The sequence below is a fragment of the Suncus etruscus genome, chromosome 15, assembly GCF_024139225.1.
Source record: "Suncus etruscus isolate mSunEtr1 chromosome 15, mSunEtr1.pri.cur, whole genome shotgun sequence".
NCBI lineage: Eukaryota > Metazoa > Chordata > Mammalia > Eulipotyphla > Soricidae > Suncus > Suncus etruscus.
In genome coordinates this window covers 23354668-23363249 of record NC_064862.1, presented here as the reverse complement: position 1 = coordinate 23363249, position 8582 = coordinate 23354668, and positions in this window count along the sequence as shown.

The following is an 8582-nucleotide window of genomic DNA, read 5'->3' as shown; positions in this document are numbered from 1 at the left end:
AGCAGCATATCAGTCTCCACCTCTGCACCCCCTTTTCTGTTCCTTGTTGTCTGATTTTCCTTTGAACAGTCCAGCCTTCCTCCACACTGTCTCCTAAAATTTTCTGCGTTGAGGGGAATATTCCAAAGCAACCAATTCTCCACCAAACAAGATGGAGAAGGAGCTCCAAGAGCTGGCTGCAACAGCCTTGGGGAGTCCTGATGACACTCTTACCTTAAACTCTTAATCTTTTTTTTTTTTTTTTTTTTTTGGCTTTTAGGTCACACCCAGCAGCGCTCAGGGGTTACTTCTGGCTCTGTGCTTAGAAATCACTCCTGACAGGTTCGCAGGACCATATGGGATGCCAGGATTTGAACCACCACCATTGGATTTGAAGCACCATTTTGTTGGTCCTGGATCAGCTGCGTGCAAGGCAAATGTCCTACCGCTGTGCTATTTCTCCAGCCCTCTTACCTTAATCTTGACCCCCCCCCCCCCCCCGCTCCCACCTGAGTTATTGTCTTCTCTGGTGGTTTTCTGCTGGAGTGGCTCAGCAGTTGAGGGGCTGAGTATGTTTATGCACCAGCAGCCTTGAGGCCTTTATGGGAAGCTGAGTCAAGGGAAAGAGATGTGGGGAGATACCTGGCCTGGGGGGACCAGCTCAGCCAAGGACTCACCTCCCTCCTCAGGATGACCTGCTCCCCTACCCATGGCCTCCTGATGCTGATGGGTCAGGCCAAGTCTTTAAGCACAGGTGCTCTGGGAGGAGGTATTCAGTGCTCCAGATGGGGCAGCCCCTTCTCCCCATATGTGCCAATTGTCTGGGCAGTGCCCAGTACTCTCCAGAGAGGAGAGATTTCCTGCCCAACTATTGCCTCCTCCAGCCTCCGTGTTTCTCTTTAATATCCTTTTCAGCCACCATTCAACGTTTTTGTTTGTTTGTTTTGCTTTAGGGGCCATATCATGCGATGCTCAGGGGTTACTCTATTAGGACTTGAGTTCTGAACATGGAAGGACACCATTTTGTAAAGGCCACACAGCAGGTTTCTTCTCAGATACTGAACAGGGAGAGATGCCATTTTGTAAGAATCACATGGTGTAGGTCTTCACAAGCCTATTTCCATTAATACCATCCTAAGTTACCGGCCATACCAGGTTGCCTATCAGGGAAGGACAAGGGAGTAGTAGGAAGCACCCCTAAACAAGAGCCAATCATTTAAAAGACAATCAGAAAGCTGGAACCTCCTTATATCCCTATATAATCTTCATGACTTTGGGAGGTTAATTTTCTTCTGAAGGTGGTCCTGGCTGGCCAGTGTGGGGACCTTTTTGGCCGACTGATTAAAGTATTAAACTTTATTCCACTTGCATGGTCCCATCCTTTGATTTCAGACCCTAGCAACTCCTGGTTCTGTGCTCAAGATCACCCTGGCAGGGCTTGAGGGATCGTATGGTGATTGATAAAGGAGCACTGACAGCGCGTGATAGAGGAATGGTGGCAGCAGGTCTCTGTGGTTTTCATGGTTCCCAGGTTCTTTAATATTTTCAAGAACAAAACTATTGGGCTGGATCAATAACACAGCAGGTAGGACATTTGCCTTGCATGTGCTAACCCAGGTTCCATCCTGCCATCCCCTATGGTCCCCTGAGCCTACCAGGAGTAATTAATTTCTAAGCACAGAGTCAGGAGTAACCTATGAGTGCTGCTGGGTTTGTCCCTGAAATAAACAAATAAAAAATAATAAAAATACTGAACAGAGTCATGAAGCTCAGACTCAGAATGTTGAAAAGTTTAAGGAAAGTAAAAGCTAATGAAGAGGAGGAACCCCTCTTAGGTGGAAAGAACTTAGCATAGGACTAAGTTGATATGGCTAGTTTCGCTGGGGATTTTATAGGAAAATGGAGTCTTTGTGCAGGCCTTAAAGGCTCTTTGTTTTCCTTATCAATAGATGAAAATGTTACATAGAATGCCAAGAGCCTATAAAAGAGTGTAGTTGCTCTGAGTCCTTTGAGTTTGTCCATTTACCTTAGGCATTGTCCATTCTCTTATCTTCCTTGGTGGGGCAGAATAATGGTCCTCAAACTACAGATCATGGGCCACATATTGTGTTTGTTCCTGTTATGTTTCTTTACTTCAAAATAAGATATATGCAGTGTTCATAAGAGTTTTTGTTTTTACTATAGTCTGGCCTTCTAACGATCTGAGGGACAGTGAACTGACCCCCTGTTTAAAAAGTTTGAAGACCCCTGGAAGTATGAGTTAAGCCCTGGGGAATGGATTGTGTGTTTGGTCAGTGGGGGACAGATGGAACTATTGGCAAGGGGAAACTGAGGCTTCTTCTTTTAATGGGATGCTGGAAATCAAACCTAGTTTGGGCATGCAAGGCAAGTGCCTTACCTGTTATTCTATTGCTCTGGCCCCTTCATTCAATATTTAACAGTCCAGTCGATGCATTGGACAGGCTCAGTTGGCGGTTAGAGCTCTGATTTTGGAACCAGGCATAACTGTGCTTCAGCCCCTACTTCTTGTATGACCTTGAACAAATCGTTGAACCTCAATAAGCTGGACTTTTTTTTTAAATAACCAAGGAGAAGTTATGGTGTGATGGATACTATTAGCTCCCTTGATAATACCAGCTCATTTCTCCTCACTATCACCTTTTGTCAGAGAAGTTCAAAGGCCAAATACCTCCCCAGAATCTCTGGCAGCTCAGGATGACCATGTGGCCTGTAAGATCCAAGTAAATGGTGTGTGAGGCTTGATCTCTTGTTTCTCTGGTGCCATGGCAGCCATCCTGTGACCATGAGGCAACAAATCCAGAGCCAAAAGAATCTAAGTGATAGATAAATTTTTAACTTCCCCTTATTGTAGATATATATTTTTTGATGACTGGAGTGTGTATATTTGTGTGTGTGTATGTGTGTGTGTGTGTGTGTGTGTGTGTGTGTGTGTGTGTGTGTGTAGGGGGAATATCTGCACATGAACTTGATTTTGATGCCTGCACACACACGCTCACTGAAGTCTCATTCTTTGTGATTATTTCTCATTTACACCTAGCCGTGGTATACCAGGGATCACACACTCTGTGGTATCACCCTAAGCCCCCAATCAGTAGTCACAGGCATGGTGCTATGCATGTAGGAATGATCCTAGGAACTGAATTTTACACCTCATGTTTTCAAGACACAGACTTATGTCAGCCACCCCAAATTGAAATCCTTCATGATTTCATTGATACGCCAAACCCACATTAGACCATCTGTTAAGAATGTCCCTAAAGGGAGTAAAAACTCAATACATACCTCATAGGTACTATACCCTGGCTCCATCCCAGGCTCCATGTGGCCTCTGAGCATGGCTTTGATGATCCCTGGAACCACCAGCTATGACTGGGCACAATTTTTCTTGAGCACTTTTTGCTCCTGGCTCTCCCTCAGCCCAACCACCCCTCTCTCACACGCACAAAACCTGCCAGGTATGGCCCCTTATAAAGCACATAGATGTCTTAAGAGCTTAAGCCAGTAGCAGTAAAATTTCCTGGTCCCGGCAGCTGAAAGCATTTATAAATAGCTCCAATGCAGCCTCATAGGCTGCTGTGAGGAATAAATAGTCAAATACATGGTGAGTTCCTGGCATAGGCCTGAGTACATGAGGGAAGGACCATAAACCAGTATTGCTCGTGTTGCAGGAGGAACTACCAGGAGACCCTCAGGAAAGGTTGGGAGCAGTTGCTGGGGTAATTTAAAGCTTGGAAAATGTGACTCTCTCTTCCTACCTGCCTATTCTTCAGGGACATGATGTGTTAGCAGGGGGAAAAAAATCTGTAAAGTTCAGCTCCACCCATTCATATTTTATAAAAATTAAATTTTAATTTTTGTATGAAGACACCATGATTTACAAAGTGATTTATCATTGAGTTTGGGGCATGAATAGCCTAGCATCAGCCCTACCACTTTAGTGTTAACTTCATTCTACCAGTGTCCCTAGGTTATTGCTCCCACACCCCCAACTCCCAGACTGCCTCTTTGACAGGCACTTCTGGGCTCAGGACTCATTCATAGCAGTGCTCAGGGGATCAGATGTGATGCCAGGAATCAAACTGGGATTGCCTTTATGAAAGCCAGCACCTTGATCACTGTACTAATTTTCTTTTATTTATTGATTGATTGGTTTTTGGGCAACACCCAGCAGTGCTCAGGGATTACTCTTGGCTCAGCACTCCTGGCAGGCTGGGGGACCATATGGGATGCCAGGAATTGAACCTGGTTCCTCCCGGGTTAGCCACATTCAAGGCAAATGCCCTATCGCTGTGCTATTTCTCCAGCCCTCTGTACTGATTTTCTAACCGAGGTATTTAATATTTAAAAGCAGTGGTCAAGAGGGGAGGGCATGAATGAGGTGGTACTTGGAGTACAATTTGGTGAGAGGGAAGAGCCCATAACAAGTTGTGGGGTTGGAGTGTGGTGGGTGTAGTTAAGGAACCCGGAGAAGATCAGTAGGATTAAATTTACCAAGGGAGATTTTCTGGTGCTTTGGAAAAGGGATGGTTTGCTTTCACGGGGCTCAAAAAAACACAGCAATTTAGCATGTTATGGGTATGAAGGAAAATGAGGCTGGGAATGGAGGACAACCAGAGTAGTGGGTGGGGAGGGTGTTACAATAATTCAAGGAAGCCAGGAGAAGGGTTTGGACCAGGTGGAGGTGGTGCCAAGTCCTCAGACACTGGATGGGAGACATAGTGTTCAGCAAACATGGTTCACCATGGATCTACACCTCCTCTTCCAGGCATCCAGGTCTTGAGGGCTGGGATAACTATGGTTCTATGGCTCCCAAGACCGCTACTAAGACTCTTCCCTCCTCTGTGACACTTCCTGGCCATGTCACCACCAAGAGTTATGGCTGGCAACATCTTTCGGTCTTCCCATCAGGGACATCCGTGGAGGCTTTTACCTTAATGAGGTTACTCAGGGCCACCATCCATTCATCTTCCCTGATCAACATGGGGAGACAGTGGAAGGAAGACAGCCTTGAGCTGACAAATATGAATCACAATAGACTGGCTGGAGTGTCTGAGGTCTCATCAGGAAGGAGTAGGAAGGACAATGGGATTTGTCAAAGACGTTTTTGGAGAAGAAGGAAGTACAGGAGATTGTCTTGGGGCTGGGGGATGGTTTTGGACTTGTCACTGTGGGAAAAGCCTTCCTTGCTGAGAGAATGTCACCAGCATCTAGCGAATTTACCATGCTGCTTGGTCATCAGGCCAGTCAGAAGAAAAGTAGCCTGGAAATGAGAGAGGTGTCTGCTTGGGAAGGTTGTCACAACCAGATGTGACAATGATGTGTCATTCTGACTATTAGACACAGCAGTATAGAGTTGAAAGAAAGGGAGGATGGGGGTAGGGGAGGAAGGCATTTATCTGGGCCCCCATTTTCTATCTATCAAACTGTAATCCATAGTCATGATGGGGACATTCCCCAGCCTGGAACTGGCCAGACTCTGTTCCCAGGTGCTGACGAATCCTCAAACTTTCTCTTCCTTTGACCTTCTTGCTTCCTTCTTTAAAGTTTTTTTGGTCTGTTTTGTTTTGGGGTCACACTTGGCAGCACTCAGGGGTTACTCCTGTCTTTGTGCTCAGAAATTTCCCTTGCCAGGTTCAGGGGACCAGATGGAATGCCAGGAATAGAACCGGGGTCTATACCAGGTTGGCTGTTTGCAAGGCAAATACCTACTGCTATATCTCCCTCTTTCTTTAAAGTTTTAGCATTTAAGTACCTAGTTCTGTTACAGACTCCAGGATTCAACAATGAAAAAAAGAAAACAGGACAAAAATATTTTCTCTGTTGAAGTCTGTGTTCTATTGGGTGGAATCAGGAAAAATAAGTTTTGTAAAAATACACCCTGGCTTGGACAAAGAATCTGTGCAAAACCCAAGATCTCTAATTTCAGAAGTCTGACTGCAACAACAAATGGAGGAGAACTTTTCCTGGAACCATGAAGAAAGACTTTGGGGTTGGACAACTACAGAGCCTGTAGTTGGTCTTATGGCAGCATGCTTCATGGATAGGGATATCCTGATTTTAGGCCAAAGGTTTTTTCTTTCTGTTTTCCCCAACATTTGCTGTGCCTATGCAAAAACTGCATAATCTTTTAGATGGGGCTCCCAACATTTTCATAGAAGATTGGTACATGAATGATTTTATTTAGCTTCATATTTCTGCATGTTTCTATAAAATTAAGAAGGAAAAGAATGGGGCCGGGCGGTGGCGCTGGAGGTAAGGTGCCTGCCTTGCCTGCGCTAGCCTAGGACGGACAGCGGTTCGATCCCCCGACATCCCATATGGTCCCCCAAGAAGCCAGGAGCAACTTCTGAGCGCATAGCCAGGAGTAACCCCTGAGCGTCACAGGATGTGGCCCAAAAACCAAAAAAAAAAAAAAAAAAAAAAAAAAGAAGGAAAAGAAAAGAAAGGAAGGATGGAGGCCAGAGACCAAGTGGTCTCAGATGCATTGGTGGAAGAAAAATAAAAGGTCAGAACTAAATATCCAAGCCAAAGTCAAAGACAATAGAATCAAGGGACCCAAACTATAAAAACCTAAAATGGATCTGTTACACTGGAAGGCCAGGGGGAAAGGGTGGTGGCATAGGATGCACGCTGGGAACATTGGTGAAAGGAGGTTGACACTGGTGATGGGAATGGCCCTGATTCATTGTCACAGTATATCTAAAATCCAACTATGAAGGATTTTGTAAATAACAATGGTTTCAATAAAATAAAAAAAAATAAGCGAATTATATAGTAGGAGGTTAAAAAAGTACATTTGGATAGAAAATCGAATAATGAAATGGTGAGGGCAGCATTTTCACTGAGGCTGGAAGAAGTGTAGCGATCTCAGCCGAATAGAGATGATGACATTTAAATTAACATTTTGATAAGCGGAGGGAGCAAGCTACTCTGAATTGCTTTGGTTTTATGCCAGCCAACAGGCAGTACTCATCTTTCCCACCAAACCCTCTTCTTTCTCACATCAGTGATTTTGATTACGGGGTGCCCTCTCCCTGGAACTTCCTTCCCTCCAATTCTCATCATACCTGTGCTCAGATCCTACTTATAGAAACCAATCTAAGGGCCAGAGAGAGAGCACAGCTATGGGGCATTTTCTTTGCACGCCGCCAGTCCAGGATGAACAGTGGTTCAAAGCCTGGCATCCCATATGGTCCTCCAAGTCTGCCAAGAACGACTTCTGAGTGCAGGGCCAGAAGGTACCCCTGAGAGCCACTGGGTGTGACCCTAAAACAAAACCAAAGAAAAAGAAAGAAAAGAAAGAAAAGAAAACTCAGCATCTTGACCAATAATCGCAATCCAGTAAATTCAGAAAATGTTGAGCAAAGAAAATGTTTTTTGGGGAGCAGCTAGGTTAAATTTTGCTTCAGGACCCGGAATAATAGTACGGTGGGGAGGGCATTTGCTTGTACATAGTGGATTCAGGTTCAATCCCCAACATCCCATATGATCCCCCGAGCCTGCTAAGAGTTTAGAGCCAGGAGTAGCCCCTGAGCACCGCTGAATGTGACCCCCCCCCACCAAAATAAAAACACACAAAAAACCAAAACCAACAACAACAACAACCAAAAAATCCAAAATAAATGCCACCTTTCTTAGGAAACCTTCCATAGCTGTCTAAGGTACGATTAGTTAAGTTTTTCTCATAACTAATACCCATAAAGTACTGGGTAGAATCCATTCTCTGGTGCTTTTCTGCTGTGCTACTGTGATGGTTAAGATTTTCTACTAATCTCAAATTTCCAGAAGGATAGGGCTGGTTCATCCCTAGTTAAGATCCATGGTGAAGAGGGAACACGCTGGCATTCAAACCTCAGTTCCTTGATGTGCTTATCTGTGAGGCATTAAACAATGATGCTTTGGACAAGTCACTTTACTTCTGTGGGTTGCAATTTTCTTCTCAGTACTAGGGAGATAGATAATAACAGACTCAGACAGTTGTTGAGCTATTACGCATTAGTAATGAGAAGGCATTTGCCGAGGTGCTTGGGATATGGTTCGCCTGCAGGAAACTTGCTGGCATCAGGACGAATTCCCATCTGCCTTATGCCTATCCTTGGGGTTGATCTATAGTTTTTACCCCATAAAATTTGCAAACAAATACATCTTCTCATCAGTCACTCTCAGCGTGATGTATTACCCTCTGTCCAGGAATTGAACAAGAGAGTTTGATAAGTGCATAATTCTGATTTTTTGTCTTGCCCAAACCTGGACAAGAGGCCAGGAATCTAGCTTTTTTTTTTTTTTTTTTTTTTTTTTTTTTTGCAAACAATGCCTTCGGTGACTCTTGATCATGTTAAGATTTGAGAACCTCTGGGCCCGGAGAGATAGCACAGCGGCGTTTGCCTTGCAATCAGCCGATCCAGGACCAGGTTGGTTCAAATCCCGGTGTCCCATATGGTCCCCCGTGCCTGCCAGGAGTTATTTCTGAGCAGACAGCCAGGAGTAACCCCTGAGCACCGCCGGGTATGGCCCAAAAACCAAAAAAAAAAAAAAAAAAAGATTTGAGAACCGGGTGGGGAGGAGGGAGATCTGGGACATTA